The 15,250-nt window shown below is 36.0% G+C and overlaps 1 pseudogene; it reads right to left on the bottom strand.

Annotated features, from left to right (window-relative positions):
• Positions 1 to 7,794: 7,794 nt before the first annotated feature.
• Positions 7,795 to 8,652, bottom strand: LOC149176604 (antifungal protein ginkbilobin-like protein pseudogene; annotated as a pseudogene).
• Positions 8,653 to 15,250: the final 6,598 nt, after the last annotated feature.

The following is a 15,250-nucleotide window of genomic DNA, read 5'->3' as shown; positions in this document are numbered from 1 at the left end:
GAGTCCAGGTTCACAACCAATGTACGAATACCGAGATTAATTGCTTCGGCCAGTAACTCGATCACAGCACTATATTTAGTGACATTGTTTGTGGTACAATCTAAACACACACCATGAAGATCTATCAACTCACCATGAGGATCGTAGATCACCCATGCCGCACAGGACAAGTTGTGAGTACTGCGGCAGGCACCATCAGCGAAACCAACGTAAGGTGCACGAGACATCTGCACAAGAAGCAAAAGACACAATAAGCAGCAATCATGCCTTCATACCAAGCCAAAAAAATGAGAACACACACACAACACACCTGCTAAAACACATGTATGTACAAACCAAAGTGCATGGAATTCACGCATAGTACTTTTTCAAGTACAGCCCATTTCGGGGCTTATCAAGAGGATTCCCTTCGTAATCAATTAGCTCATAGGACCCTTTGCAAAACTCTCTTTACAATATAAGGCCAAAGCCACATGGGCTCGAGTTTGCCTGCCCCCAGCTTATCATTCGCTTGATCGTAAAGCAAGACTAAATCTCCCTCAACAAAAGAATGAGGATGGACAGTATGATCGAAGTGAATTTTCATTATCTTCTTCTGTGCTTTGATAGCTAGAGAGGCTAGTCGACGGGTCTCATCCAGCCATTCTAGGTAAAGGAGGCGTTCTTCTACCGAAGTAGTGTTGGGAAGTAATTCGACGGCCAACTTCAATGAAGGGATCTCGCACTCGATTGGAAGGGTAGCCTCCAGTCCATAAACTAATTGAAATGGAGTGAAACCGGTGGCATCCTTCACAAAGGTTCGGTAGGCCCACAAGGCAGAGAAAAACATCAAGTGCTAGTTAGACTTATGCATGCCAACGGTACGTTGAAGCATTGTAACTAGAACCTTGTTGACGGCTTCAACTTAGCCATTGGCCTGAGGATAGTATGGAGTCGAACTATCATGCCGTAAGCCTAGCTGGGTTGTTAGCTCGGTCATCATGTGATTACGGAAATGCTTCCCGTGATCAGTGACAATGGCCTGAGGGACTCCGAACCGTGAAATAACATGGTTAAACAAAAATTGCGCTGCTGTGTGACCGTCTTCAGTTAATGTGGGCATCGCCTCGGCCCATTTTGTGAAGTAATCGATGGCAACGATAATATACCCATGCCCCCTGACCGAGCGAGGGTTACAGGTCGTATAATCAATGCCCCATTTTGCAAAAGGGCCGATGGTAACAACAGGGTGCAATGGAGTGGGAGGCGCACGCATCTTCCGCTGGTATATCTGGCACTCGTGACACGAGCGGATGGCAAGAATGCAATCCTTAAAGATGGAGGGCCAGAAATAACCAACGCGTAGGATCTTTTGAGCAGTAGCATATTCGGACATGTGACCACCACAGGTGCCAGAATGGCAGTCATTCAAAACTCACTCAGCTTCCTCGAAAGTTAGGCATTGGCGGAGAACGGAGTCGGCGCTGAGACAGTATAGGGTGTTGCCAATGATACGATAGGGCTGAGACTGATGACGAATCCATCTCTGAGCATCCTTAGACACATCGGGACGAAAAGAGGACGTTTGCAGATATACAATGATATCCCCGTACCAGGGATCGAGGGTGCTAATTAGGAACAAAGTTTCGTCCGGGATATGGTCCTCTGACCGAGAGGGTGCGGTAGGAGATGGCAAAGAGCAAAGTAACTCAGCAAAGACAAGGGATTTCTTAGACTTGGGGGTGGTGAATTCCAAGTCAAACTCTTGGAGGATGACGATCCACTTTGAGTACTTGCCCCCCAGCAATTGACGTGACAGAATGTACATCATCGAGTTGCAATCAGAAACCACGGTCGTAGTATGCAACAAGATATAATGGCAGAAACGTTGGACGGCACAAACGGTGGCCAATGCCAACTTCTCGACGTAAGCGTATCGAGTTTCCATATCCAGAAGATTGCGGCTGAGATAATATATGACATGCTCAGTGTCATCATCGTCATCTTGAACGAGAACCATGCCAACAGTGGTATCGGCAGCGGCCAAATACAGAGTATAGATACGATGATAATTCGGAGGACGTAACTATGGAGCAGAAACAAGGAGACCCTTGAGACGCTCAAAGGACTCTTGAGCAACGACATCCCAATGAAAAGGGGTATCTCGCTTCAGTAACCGTGTGAAACCTTTAGCCACTTCGGCATAGTTCGGAATGAATCATCTTAAAAAATTCGCTTTGCCCTGCAAGCTCTACAATTGCTGCAAAGAAGCAGGGGGAGGAAGATTCAGAATAGCCTCGACTTTAAGGGGATCCAAACGGATGCCCTCTCGGGAGATGATAAACCTGAGCAGTCTGCCTGACTCAACGCAGAAGACACACTTATGAGGATTAAGCCTGATGCGGTAGTGTCGACAGCTGAGAAAGATTTCGCGGAGTCGCCAATTTGTGATATGCGAAAGTGTTCGACAGAGGCAATCCCTCTAGCCCTAGAGTGGGTCTAGTCACAAACAAGGACAAATCAACAACAATTTTCCTTAAATAGTTCAAGTTGGAGGCCTACCTCAACCGGTGGTCGATGGAGTTCCGTTGCGCTGCTCCAGCTCTCGCTTCCTTCTCCTAGTGAGTAATCAACCTAAAACAATGCAAAGGAAATACAACAAAGCACGTAACTGGAGCAACAATGATCTATTTACTCATAAAGTCAAGAAGTCATGAGCTATCTAGTACATTGCATATAAGACATAGGAAAACATCATTGATTGCATTAATTATGAGAAAGAGTAAGCTTACAACCCAAGTCTTGATGTCACAAGCCTTCTTAGAGGGATCCAGCCAGCATGTTCTTCAAGCATTCACTCTATGAAGATGGATCTCCCAACATACGAGTCTCTCTCACTCACAAATTTTACACAAGATCAAAGGCACTTCACAACCTTCCTCAAGCTCTAAACAATCCCACACTTGTCACACACACCAGCTATCTAACAAGCTCACAAGTACTAATAGCAACACTCCAAAGACTAAGAATTCCAAACTAGCAGCACATAGCAATGGTGGGAGTTTAAATAGGAGAAGGAGTCTCCATGAAAGGTGGGAGGATGAGCTTATCTCCAAGGAAGGTAGCACAAATGACGGAACAGCCACGCCAGAGAAAGGAGGGCGACATAAAAAAGGCCAACAACCAGGTCTGGAGTCATCTGGAAGGCCGACTGTTAGAAAAAACTCGCCCAAACTGGATCATCGCGGGCACATAACTGGTCTGCCGCGCTGACATCGCTATTGAATAACGTAGCTAGTCATGTCATCGCGGAAAAATACAAATGACAATAGTGCTGGCACATGAAATTCGACCATCGTGGGAATCACGTGTACTTCCACGATGGCAGTGCTTCTGGACTGTTCTGGAGCGCCCTTCAGCGCATTTATTTGGCCAACAGATGCGATGAGGCAGAAAACTTTGGAAAAGTGGGTCATTTGGCAACATCAGAGAGCATGAGCATGAATGATTTTGAACTCATGACACAGTAGGAAGACTGGGATGAAGGAAATGACAAATTACTGTGTAACAAACATACATAACTTTTAAGTTAAATAAATAATAATAATAAAATTTAAAATACTTTTAGTGAGTAACTGGTTTTCAGTTTGAAGCATAACTTTTTAGTTATCAATAACTAGTTTTCAATTTGAAATATAACTATTTTTATTTTATCTTTAAATAACTTTTTACTTCACAATACAATCACAAAGTTTATAATAACGATTATATAAAAAATTAACATAATATATTTTTTAATTTAAATAAATGAAAAAATTGAAATAAATTTTTAGTTCTTTTATATTTAATATGTAAAAGTTATAATTTGAGATTAATAACTTAGGCATATAGATTACTAATTGGGCTTCGTTTAAAAAAAAAAAAAACATAATAATGTTTTAAGGTATACATGTTATTATATTATAGAGTATGTATATACATCCAAAAATTATTAAAAAGATAGAGTATCTACTTTCACAAGAGCAATAATATTTATTTAATAATTTTCATAATAATTATTGTAAAAACAATGATATCTATTTAATAATTTTCATAGTAATTATCGTAAAAACAATGATATTTACTTAATAATTTTCATAGTAACTATTGTAAAAGTAATGATATTTATTTAATAATTTATATAACAATTATTGTAAAAAGAAGATTAAAATTGTATGTATTTCTCAAATTTATTTCTATTAAATTTCTCCTTGTCATCGCAAGCAAAATGATTGATGATTTTAAGTAAGTATTTTTGTCAAACTCTTACCTAAAGGTCATATAGAATCGAACCCGATATCATATGTAACAACCCACAATTTAAATATACAAATAATTAGATCAATTAAGTGATTTATAATCAAGAGACCCAATTATTAAACTATTTAACATAGATTATTTAAAAACAGGAGTAGAGACGACTTACTTGTATCGACGATATTTTTTTCTTTTGGAGTTGAACGCTCTTTGAATTATGCTAACTGCAACAAATATTTTGGGGATGACTCTCCACTTAATGTAGGCTCAACTACACATAATATTTCTACAAGTGGTCACCCTCGAGCCCTCAATCAACTTACTACTGCTAGGGAATCATTTGTCTCACAACACATTTCTCCCAAGAAAATCAATAAAGGACTCAATGAATCTCATCCTCCTCATTGGCAATTAAATAGAATAAAATATGGAAAAGAGATGGCATGCACACATCCCATGTGTGATCATGCAACTTTTATTGCTTTATTTTAAGTTTTACTTAATTTAATATTTCTCTTAATTTAACTTTTTTGTATTATTCCTTTTAATTTTTTGTTAACTTTACTTGTAATATTATTGTCTTTCGGATTAATCAAATTCTTGAGAATCGGCCAATGTTTCTAACCAACTAATGTGGTTCATCCTCATGACAATGGTGAAAACATTAATCTTTTGCAATTGTTTAAATAGCAGAGAAGCATCCTTGTCGAGAATTGGCCGTTATGAAATAGCTCTTAGGAAAAGGTTGTTAAGAATTAGTTAGTGGGATATAAAATTAATTAATTAATTAAATAATTACTTACATATTCAACAAATTCAATTAAAATATGACTATAATATAGTATAATAATAAATTAGTGGGATAATATTTATTTATTGAATATTTCTATTCATAATTAGGGTTATAAACTAAATAGTATTTAGGTTTTATTAATTAAAGTGATAATTAATTTCAATGAGATAATGTAAGATAATTGATTCTAAATAGAGTAAAGAAAAAGGAAGAAATAATAATAAAGTTAAATTAATAAAAATAAAAAGCAACTAAAACTAGCTTTTATACATTAAAAAAAAACTATAGAGGATAGAAAAGAAAATAGTCAAGAGGAAAGGGCAAGGATCAAACTCTTGCTCAATTTCCAACCATCATCTCTGTTGAGATTGATCATATGTTTCCCAATCTCAATGGCTTCTCTTAGCTTCCTATGATGGAAATGATTAACCTTAGTAGTGACATTGATATCCTCAATGCAGACATGGACATGGTGCTTAGATTTTATCGTATGCTCGACTAACGATGAGGAAGGAGGGGATAGTGTCTAATGCCTTCTACATGTTCTTGGATTCTTTGGTTGATGGATCAACCACTTTCACCAATGTAAGGAACCCCACATGAGAAAGGAATTGAGTATACACCTTTCATGTATTTAGGGACAACCAGGTCTTTAAGAGATCGAAGAGAGTTTCTAATGCTAGTAAGGGGCTTGAAAATCATAGAAAATTTATTCTTTTTAAGAATATGAGAAATCTTATCTATGGTTCCCTCAATGAAGGGAAGCAACACATTGGAATTATGATCATGAGGAGCATACTTAACTCAAGATTCTATACAAAAATTTCGGAAGGCTCTGAGGCCTTCCTCTCTCCTATAGCCATTATTTTCAAAAACACTCAAAATATGAGTTTTGCGTTCTTCAAGGTTATACTCATGAGAAATCCTAAGAGCCCGGGTGGAAAGAATGTTAAGAAATCCCATTTTTGGTGCTAGACAATGATGAGAAGTGGCATGAAGACACTGTTCGCTGTGAGTTTTTTTGTGAAAAACTTGGTGAGAAATAAAACCATCATACATCCTTGACAAGAGAATATCAAGGAAGGGAAGACAACCATTAACTTCGACCTCCATTGGGAATTTCATGGATTCAAATTGGGAATTAATATGATAGAGAAATAAATCTAATTTCTCACTGCCATGGATTCAAAGGACACAAGTGTCATCAACAAACCTTTCCCATTTCTTATTGTAGAAGGGAGCATAGGCCAAAGCTTTTGTCTCAAAATCTTCCATGAAAAAGTTAACAACTACGCGTGAAAGAGCAGAACCCATAGCAAACCCGCAGGTATGTTCAAACAACTCACCTTGGAGGTTGAAAAAGTGGAAGTGAGTGAGAGACATACTAACTTGGTAGTGTCATTATCAGTTATGTGATGAATGATCCTCATAGCCTCTTGGATGGGGATTTTGGTATAAGGGGAAACAACATCAAAGCTCACTAACAGATCCCATTGCTCAAGTGTAATACCTTTGAGCTCTTTAATAAAGGAAGCATAGTCTTTGATAAAGGACCGAGTGCAAGCAGCAAGAGGTTTGAGCTCTTGAGCTGGGAAAGATGAGCTACCTACTATGTTGATAATAAGTCTCAGAGGGACCCCATTTTTATGGAACTTCGGAAGACCATAAATTTTGGGGATAAGAGGATTGTTCTAAATAAGCTTTTTGCTAGGGGAATTAAGAGAAACACTCTATTTAATGGCTAGCGTGATTTGTTTAGACACTTTTTTAAGGGGATTCCTTTTAAGCTTAATGTAACTACCACTATTATGAAGATAACCAATCATTTTTTTAAAACTACCCCTCCTTTATGAGCCTTTAGGAGGACAATGTGAGAGTTTCCCCTTAAGGCTTTTAAGGCAAGGAACTCACTTTTGCTAATGTTTCTTTTAGGAGGGTTAGTTTTTTTAACCACAATAGTGAAGTCTTACCTAATGACCTCCATGACATTATGGGAAGATCCCTAATTCCAAATTCAATGTTACATATAATATCACCAATGGGAATTTTTCTAGAGACAAGGGAAAATTAAGACTTTTATTGAAGAGATGAAGAACAAAAAGATCCAACTCTTAAGTAGAAAGATTGATTACAATTTTACATGAATTATTATTATTATTATAAAACTTTATATTTTTTTTAAGCTAAAAATCAGTAGTTAGAGAAAAAATTATATATATCATGATTTGATATCATATATATATATAAAATAATAATGACGACAAAAGTAAAAATAACTTCCCCACCATTTTTTCAAATCAACAATTAAACTGGCCATTTCAAAAATTTTAACATAGCTAGCCATCAATAATTGGACAAGAATTTAAATTTATATCTTTTAGTGTCATACAAAGAAAAAGGTATATATTAAAATTAAAATTTGTAGTTCCATTCCTTTCCTCCTCAAAATCACAATAATCAGGTAAACATTCTTTAAGTGGTAATTTTCATCATTTCAACCAAATATATAAGCAACTAAAACAATTATATTGGTTCTTTTTCTAATTCAATTTATCAATTTACATTAAATACATTTTATATAACTCGACCAATAATTTTAATACGTAAGGAATATACAAGAATAATATAAAAGATTAGAGCATATGAATAAAAATATCAAGAACTTCGCTTATTAGTTTATGAAGCTTCATAGGATGAAATTAAGAATACCGAAACTAAAAACTACATTAGCTGCACTAGCCGCAAGTAAAGTCCAGTGGATTATAACATTTCAGTGAATGAATAATTCGATGTGAACGTAACTGTTCATGGTACATAGTTTCAACTAGAACTTTTTAATACGTTGAAAACAAAAACCGCGACACCGTGAAAATGAGAATAATGGCAGCGACACCCGAACGGAAAGTAAAATACGAAACTGCACGACAGTTTTATTATAGTGACTGGTGAGAATAGCACAACATCAGATTCTCTTGCTCAGAGAATCATGTGACACACTTTATTGACACTAACATAAACATAGATATATACATATGAGATATTAGATGCGTATTGTGCAGTTGGGCAGACGTTGAATATATAACTAAACTAGAAGCTGTACTGCTCGTAGCGGATGAAACAGTCAGTTAGGTGAACTCGAGCACCGATGGCGTTCCCGCAAATCTTCCAGATGAGGCCCCCAAGGTTTTTAAGGCAGGCGGTGCAATCAGACTGAGAGATTCCCTGATTGCAAACCCCACGCCCATAGGCGGTGTGTGAACCTTCTCGCGATGCTTTATAGTCGTAACCGCTCAAGGCAGTGTTTCCCTCTAGATCTACGAGGAGGGATCCGAGAGTACTATAAAAGGAACTTCCGCTTGGGATCTTCTGCGTGTTACATGCTGATGATACGAAGTTTGTCCTGGGCGTGCCTACAGCACTGCCCACCACCAGGGCTACTACCATTACTGCCAATGTAAAACCAAATGAGTACCTCATCTCGAATGATATATATAAGCTCTACAATGGGAAATGAAATGCTGGCTGGAATGAGATATAACCACCAATGCAGCCTCCATTTATAGGCCTCGCGGGGATGGCTGTGTATCGACAGAATTATGAATAACATCTGTCTGTGGGTTATGGGCCGAAATGCACGAAGGATTATGGATAACATCTGTCTGTGGATTATTGGCCGAAATGGACGAGTCATTCTAGCTCCGTGGCCGCCTGTCGTGACTAAACCGTTGGCGCCCATCATGCTCATTCCGCAAATTCCAATGACCAACACATTCTCTTTCGAGAGGACCAACGAATAATCCCCTTCAACACCGAGTCAGTAGAAATATTAAAGATGATGTGACATATTATCGAATAAAACCGATGGGCTGAGAGGCGTAGTGTTCTAGGCTTTCTAGAGTGTATAGGATTTAGAGAACAAGTTTGTAACGAGAGAGATTGTTAAAAATATATTTTATATAAAGTTAATGAAAAATAATTACAAATAAAATATTTATTTATTAACATGTTGTTGAACATAAAAATATTTTATCAGCATGTTACTCAAGATGAAAGAGATGGTATACTTGTTAAGAGATGGTATACATTTTAATAATTAACCTAGCACTGTCATATATAAATCTAATAGTGAATCAACTAATAACATACCATTACAACGATATATATATATAAAAGAGAATCACATACAATTCCAGCTCTCCACTTTTAAAATTTATACGTTATCGATGTCAAAAGGTTTAATTTTTCGGATAACCATGTAGATCATTAACCTTACTCTTCTAGACGCATCACCCATTCCCGGTTTACGTTCACCCACGCTTTTCTTGCTTGGTTGTTGCTTTTCTTCTCTGTTCACCCATTTCCACCTTCCCCATTCAGTGAGTTAGCCCGCAGTATAACATTACCGCCATTGAAAAGTAGTACCATGAGGAAAAACATTAGACCAACCTGAGAACAACATCTACTGTAGAGCTTGGTTACACAAATTACCTTTATACGACTATGCCTATGATGAATGGATGATTTTACTGGATGGTGGATAGAATTGCTTTTAGTGAAAATATTTGGAAGATTTTTTGGTGAGTTTTTTTATTTTCATTTTTTTCAATCTGATAGGATTTTTTTTAAATCACAAGTTTGATAGGTAATTTTGCACAATTTAAGTGCTTCAAAGTTTTTCACGGTACCAAATCTATATATAAAATAAAAAAACCCAATTTAAATAACACAATTTTTTCCGAATTAAAAAATAAAAAAATCCAAAAAAAATGATTACTATTACTATGGTCTATAATAAAATCACACAGTTAACCCTAAGGCTAGCCCATACAAGAGAGAAGAAATTGATCTCTACATCCTAAATTAATATTTCTATACTATCAATATAAAATATTAAAAATCTTATGTTAAATAAAAAATAAAATAAATATAATTTTTTAACCACTAAAAAATTATTAATCCATAAATTTGCTTTAAAAACAAATAACATTGCAATAAAATTAATAAGAACACGAGAGAAACAAAAGGAGGGTCTACAAATAACCCTATCCTAAGCTTAAATTGAATCTAACATTGCTTCGCTCAAATCGGTTCATATTGAATATAATACTAACGACGTTAAATATTTTGCTAATTATAATATAAATTATTTTTCTAATTATAATATGAATTATGAATTAGAATAATTATATTTATATAAATACATTTTTATAAGAAATTAATATTAATTAAAATAACTGTATATTTATGTAATTTATTTGGTTTTGATGAGTGTAGTTTGATGTGAATTTTAGTAATTTTAGACAAAAATCTATTGTGCAATTTTTTGTGATATTGATGATTTAAATGATTCTAGGTAGTGGTTTCTCAAGCCAAAGATCAAGCATGTTGAAATCTCTAACTTAGCAAACATATATATATATATGAATTTTTCCAAACATTAAGAGGATAAAATTTATGCTCATCTTTGACAATATTATTTATAAATTTCATATTTTTAAATATGAAAATATTCTTCATTATAAAATATCATGGTTACTAATATGAATTATTATTATTTAAAATTCTTTTAATGTAATATACACATGGTTAGTATTCTTCTAAATAAAGTGTTTATAATATATAAAAATTAGTTGAAACTACTTACATTCAGTAACCTAATTGAAATACTTTTTATAATTAAGAATTTTTAAGTCATACTAATTTTTTTATTAATTATAGTATGAATCAATATTAGTATTATTAAGTTGGAATATCTCTATGTATATGCTCTTGGTGTGAAACATCTTTTCATTCCCTCTCACTATGCTTCAACTTGTTCATTGGTATGATTTCAAGCAAATTCTAGAAGGTTAATATTTTGGAGCTCCCTAGTAATGTCCTTACTTGGAGATAATCTATTAGAGTTCCTCGATCCCTCAGGATTTCCCACCCCTAACGGAAGGTGCTCTACTTCCCGTTCAGTTGCTTGGTGCCCTCTTATAATTTCATAATTTACCACTAGGGAGCACAATATGACAGCTAGCTCTAGTGATGGCAATGGGGTTCTTAGAGGAGGTGCTCCTTGTGATGACTCTCCTCTGCCTTGATTCCCTCACATCCTCACCATTCTAAACTATTCAATTATCTCCATGACACACAAGTCTTATTAGTGCAACTTAGGACTTGGTTAGCAATTAGTTGGCACACACACATATATAAAATGATAGGTGTAAGTTTCCCTTTTACTATGCTGGTAAACAAGTGATGTTGATTCTGAGTAGATCCTCATGGATCTACTAAATCATTTTCCCTTTCTAGCTAATCAAGTTTTATGTTATGTTGTTAGTCACCATCACACGTCTTCCTAGCATCAAGTCTCTCCCCTCTGACATCCTTAACTAATTAAATAGATCATTAACCTTATTTTAGCAATCATTAGACTTTAATTCATTATTATATGATTATTTGCTAAATTTATTTTGATCTGTAAACTGTCGTGGATATTCCACTCGATGGTTTGTTAAACATAAATGATAAAACTATATTTGAAAATCCAAAATCTACACTATCAAGGTTTTGTTTCTCTTTAGAATTCGAGAACTATAAATTCCTATTAACTGTGTATGCATGAAAATTAAAATTATCAAGAAAATAAAGAATAGTGAAATAAAAACTCACAGAGCATGGTTTGACACAAGATATGACCTGGTAAACTATTTTGGGAGAAAATGTAGCTAGAAGGTGAAGTTTCTCTGCTCTACTTCTCTAGATAGAAAATGGATACAAGTATTAAAAAGTATGGCTTGTAGCCTATGAGATACTATAGTGCACAAATCTCGTCTTGTAAAATTTCCTTGTAGAGGAAGGGTGAGAGTGGATCTCCTTATCTAAGACCCCTCCTAAGCTTTAAGGTTTTGGATGTTGAGCCATTCAGCAGAATTGAAAAGCTTGAGCTGGAAACTAGGGCCATTACCCATCTTATCTAGTTATGGTCAAAGCCATAAGATTTTAGAACTTCCCTGATGTAAGCCCAACTAAGCTTGTCATAAGCCTTTTCAAGGTCAAGTTGTTTGATAATGCCTGGCTGCTTATTACTCTTCAAAGAGTGGATCACTTCATGAGCTTGAATGATATTATTTAGAATTTGTCTACCTTCCACATATCTCATTTGCTCCTCCAACACTAGAGTTGGAAGAAGGGGCTTAAGCCTATTTGCAATTATTTTGGAAATAATTTTGTACACCACATTGCATAATGCTATGGGTTTGAATCTATCTGGTGTCATAGCATTTTCCTGCTTTGGGATCAAGGCTATGAAAGAGGTGTTGAGTGCTTTCAAAACAGTTTTGTTTTTCCTTGAGTCCTCTGCCACCTCCAAAATGTCTTGCTTGACTATGTTCCAACATGCTTTCAAGAAGTCAACATTAAAACCATTCGGGCTAGGAGCTTTCGCATTTTGCATTTCTTTGATGAATCCACTGACCTCCTATTCATTCACTGGCCTATTTAGATTATAATTATCTTCTCTTGTCACAAGCCTAGGAATGTGTTTAGTGAAGTCATTAATAAAATGTGATCTATCTATGAGGGGCTCCTCTGTTATGCCTTGGAAATGTTGAACCAGAGCAGATTCTATTTCTTTGTGGGTATTGAGTTGATTTCCTTGCGTGTCTTTCAGTTTTAGAATCCTGTTATGAGATCGACGATCCATAGTGGATTTGTGAAAAAAACCTTGTATTCATGTCTCCTTCCTTTAACCATTGAACTCTAGATTTTTGTTTCTAGAGGATTTCCTTTTGCTTACATAAGCCTTCCCATTCTTGATGAAGCAAATCAACTTGCTTCGTACCCTCCTTATTGAATCCCTTTATGATGAGCTCCTGGTTAATATCCTGAAGCTTTCCTTCAACTATTTTTTTTGCTTTGAAGATATTGCCAAACTCATTCTTGTTCCAATCTTTAAGCTTGAGTTTGATGTGTTTTAGCCTGCATTGCAGAAGGAACATTTTAGTACCTTAAACATTCAAATATTTTGTCCACCATTTTTCATTATTGTTGTAGAAGTTCTGGTGGGTAATCCAAATATTTTCAAATCTGAAAGGTCTATTTCTTCATGTTCCTATAAAGGATGCTTCTAATTGTATGGGCAGTGATCCAAGCCTCCAAAAGGGAGAATCATGGCTGACAAGTCAAGGCTTGAGAGAATAAGGTTCTGAGAGATAATGAATCTATTAAGTTTAGAGGCCACTTGAGCAACCCCTCCCCTTTTATTATTCTAGGTGAAGAGGCCATTGGAGGTTTCTGTGTCTACTAGCCTCATATTGGTAATGAAGTTCTGAAAATCTATGGAATCTCTGGCTAGAGATCTAGTCCCTCCTTTTTTTCCGAAAGAGATTTGATCATATTAAAATCCCCTCCCAAAATCCATGGGATGCCCATATGTCTTTCTCTTATATCCCCCAGGGAGGTTAGGAGCTTAAATTTATCTTCAAGCTTTTATGGACCATAGAAATTCATGATCAGATAAATTTCCTTGTCCAGCAAAGGTTGGATGACCACTGAAGAGTTGTTCCTGGATGCTTCAGCATCTAGGATGCCAAGTTTTTTAGGGTTCTACATTGTAAGAATTGCCCCTACTGCGTTTTCTACTTTAACTTCTAGATATTCATACATAATAAGCCACTTGTTGTGTATCTCTCTTATTTTGTCTACAGAACATTTTGTTTCCTACATAAAAACCAAATGTGGTTTTTCGTCCTTGATTCTATTGTTGAGATTTCGTTGTTTCCTTTTACTTCCTAGACGTCTAATATTCCATGTTGTAAGCTTCATTAATAAAGATTTCTAAATGAGTAACTAGTTAGGTCTTTCATCTTAGCTGAGTTTATCATGAGTTTTCCACATTCATTCAGTAGCTCATTTTGTCCTTTTCTTCCTCTTTTTCTTCCTGGGTTCTTAGGAGTTTCTCCCTCTATTTCTTCCATAGTTTTCACACCTTCGTTATCCTGACTATCATGGTTTATTTTTACCCCAGAACACTTTGCTTGAGTTCTCCAGAGGAAGATTTGTTTTATCTGTTAAATTCCTCTTAAGGTAGCAAGTCCACTCCTCTGGTAGTTCCTTCCTCCAAGAACTTTTCTAAATCAAGATGTTCCCTTTCTAGTACGTACTACAGCTCATGTTCCCTCATTCCCACTTTGCTTGAGGTCATTTATTGGTCCCTATCAAGCTCCATCATGCTGGGCTGATACTCCTTTTGTTGACTTTCATCGGGTCTATCCTCCATGATGTCCTCCTTTTCCTTCTCTTCTAGATTGTCATTCAAAAATTGTTTCATTTTCTCCTCCCCTTCGTCTTCTTCAAATATCTTGAACTTATTATGACTAGGCTGTTTTTCCTCATAGATTTTTTTTGGGTTCTTTCTTCCTCCTTTTCCTTTGCCTCCAAATTTGGTAAAGCTTTCAGTCTCTTTACCTGAGGTTGCTTTGAAACGGCTCTCCATTTTATTTAAAGGACAGTCTCTAAAGAGGTACCTGTGTTGATGGCATTTGTGGCATCTAAATGGTATGTGCTCGTAATCCACCACCTGCACTCGATATTCATCAAAAACTTATAGAATTATTTCATCCGGCAAAGCCCCAGAAAGGTCCATTTCCATGCATATTCTGGTGAAGGAGGTATATTTGTTATGCAGTGTGGCCTCTGATATTTTTATAAAATACCATAGTTTATCAACTATGGCTTTTAGCGATTTCAGCAGCCAATAATCTAGAGGTAAGGAATAAAGTCTTATCCACACTAGCACTGAAGTAGATGTTTCTCACTCTGGGATGAAGTTCATCACCCAAGGTCTTATATAGAGACTTGTAGCCGCATAGAAATAGGGTCCTCCTTCAAATATCCTATCCTTATCCTCGAGGTTTGTAAACACAATTGTGAAGAAACCCTTGGGTCTAAGGTCTAGATCTATATCTCCCTTAGGTTTCTAATGGTTCTTTATCCATGCGTGTAGGGTCTTCTTTGTAGGCCATAACCCCATGAATTTGCAAATCACTGCATAACTCGACATGTGCTCCCTATGCACTTGTAGGGCTGGGTCACTTAACACCACTCAGGATGTGATGGAAGTTTTGGGTTTACATGGTCTTATCTGAATTCTGGGGTCAACTTTCTTACTGTCTAATTATTTACATTTCTCCCTTC

Source organism: Pinus tabuliformis, chromosome 4_1, assembly GCF_031772625.1.
Source record: "Pinus tabuliformis cultivar Carrire ecotype Pingquan chromosome 4_1, CPIR1, whole genome shotgun sequence".
Lineage (NCBI taxonomy): Eukaryota > Viridiplantae > Streptophyta > Pinopsida > Pinales > Pinaceae > Pinus > Pinus tabuliformis.
This window is presented reverse-complemented; position numbering and strand designations above follow the sequence as displayed.